Source organism: Camelus dromedarius, chromosome 1 (assembly GCF_036321535.1).
Source record: "Camelus dromedarius isolate mCamDro1 chromosome 1, mCamDro1.pat, whole genome shotgun sequence".
Classification (NCBI taxonomy): Eukaryota; Metazoa; Chordata; class Mammalia; order Artiodactyla; family Camelidae; genus Camelus; species Camelus dromedarius.
In genome coordinates, this window is record NC_087436.1 from 105,891,071 (window position 1) to 105,893,304 (window position 2,234).

At 43.1% G+C, this 2,234-nt stretch overlaps 1 non-coding gene across 1 annotated transcript; it reads left to right on the forward strand.

Moving 5' to 3' along the window:
- Nucleotides 1-860: 860 nt before the first annotated feature.
- LOC116149100 (U4 spliceosomal RNA) lies at nucleotides 861-1,000 on the forward strand. The gene has a single exon (XR_004132709.1). It is a non-coding gene; the product is annotated as a U4 spliceosomal RNA (small nuclear RNA).
- Nucleotides 1,001-2,234: the final 1,234 nt, after the last annotated feature.

The following is a 2,234-nucleotide window of genomic DNA, read 5'->3' on the forward strand; positions in this document are numbered from 1 at the left end:
TGGTTGCACTTTTAACAATTTGATGGAACAAACAATTCAAATAAAGCAGAGATGCACCCTGATCCATTATCCTCTTAAACACTTTGGCAGTGGCTTCTGGAAGGGAAGAAGTTCCAAGTGAGGGCCAGGCAATGAGAAGGGTGCTGTAACTCTGAGCTCTGTCCTGTGGTAGATGCTCCTTGCCACTGTAAAGCATGAGCTCAGATCATGGGCCTTAGCACCGAAATGAATTAGGGTTACTTGTTGAATATTACATTCACACTCATTAGAGGTGTGATCTTGGCAAAGTTACTTAACTTCTGTGAATTTAGCCCCAACTGGTTCACAGTTAAAGAAGAGTTTCTTGGCTTACACACTTGGGAAGTCTAGGGTGGTGTCCGGCTTCAGGTTGGGCTAGATCCAGTTGCAAAGATGTTAAGTCAGGAATCTGTGGTGCTTCTTTCCAGTGCTGGCTTTTCAGGCTGGCTTTCCTCTGGGCTGGCTTCATTCTCAAGCATTTGGGTTCATTCTCGTGGGCATAACATGGAGCTGGGATGAGCTCCAGGCTTCCTATCCTCCCAGTTTTGCTCTCCTGGCAGAAAGAAGACACCTCTATAGCTCCCATAGTCCTATAGCCCCAGTGAAAATCTGAGCTAGTGCTCTTATCAGGTCAGCTTGGGTCACCTGCACATCCTTGGAGTGAGGGACTTAGATCACCATGATGGGGGGAGGGAATGTTTCTCGAAGGAAAAGCAGGGGGCTGTTATCAGAAGAGGGAACTGATGCTAACTGGCTAAAAACAACAGATGCGCCCTCTTACTCTCCTAGATTGTGTTCTCTTAGGAAAAAGTGGAAATGTTTCCACTTCAAAAGGTTTTTGTAGCTTTGTGCAGTGGCAGTATGGTAGCCAATGAGGTTTACCCGAGGCACGATTATTGCTAATTGAAATCTTTTCCCAATACCCCAATACCTAACTTGAAATATAGTTGGCATTGGCAATTTTTGACACTCTCTGTGGAGACTGAATTTTAAAAAGGGGGTGGAGAGTATAGCTCAGTGGTAGAGCACATGTTTAGCATGCAGGAGGTCCTGGGTTCAATCCCCAGTACCTCCATTAAATAAATAAATAAATAAATAAATAAATAAATAAATAAATAAATAAATAAATAAACCTAATTACCCCCCCCCCAATAAAACAAACAAACAAAAAAGGTTTTTGTAAAATGAAATGAGTGACTGTTTGGGAAGCAGATGCCCTTGGTGCTCCACCCATATCCCCACAGCCCATACCATTTCCAAGTACGTGGCTCCAGATTCTTATATCAGCCTCTGCATCCCTTTCTCTGGCTGCCAGACCCCACTAGGCCCCATACTTGCCACAGGTTGGATGTGCTTGGGAGTTAACAACACCTGGGAGCCGCCTTCAGCTGAGGAGTTGGAGGATCAATACCCCAGCCCCCTTGCCCCTCGAATGGGTCACTCTGAAGTGTGCCTTCTGCACTGCCTCCCAGAGGTTCCCAAGAAGGATTAAGCTCTGGTTGCCCATAGTTGCCCTTTAATGCTTCCTTCACTTCTTTTTCTCACATCTCCTACTTCCCTACCTGTGTTTCCTAGGATCTCCTCCCAAATAAACAACTCGTATTTTGACGCACTTTCCTTTGATCAGGGAAGCCCACTGTAAGACTGTCCTATGTTTAGCATCATGCCTGGCATATTATAAGCATTCCATACACGTTTGTTATTACTAATGTCATAGTTATTTTGAGGTTCATTTTCTGCTGTAGTTTGTTTTTGCACGAACTGCTGCATCCTTTCTGCCCCTGCCTTTCTGCACTTTTCACAAAATCTCTCTCTCATTACACAATCCAGCTACCCTCTCAACTTTTTCTTGTCTCACCACTTCTTAATTTTAATCTTTCCCCAGGGTAATTACAACTTTGATGAGAGGATGTACATTTTTAAATAATTACAAAGAAAATTGGCAACTAAAAACAGTTGGTAGACCACACAACATGTCTTAAGATGGTAAACTTCTTGAAGGCAGGAATGATACTGGTTTCCACTGTGCCTGGAATTAACACATGTGTTTGTATTCAGAGGGCTTTTTTAAATAAGACAAATTAGCAGACTTTATTTTAATAAAGGAAAGAGACTGAGTGAAATCTACTTCCTCTGTACATTACATCTGCTTCCCATCTGCAGTTTTTGCCAAAACGATCATTTTTTATCCACATCCACAACAATTTGGCCTCTCG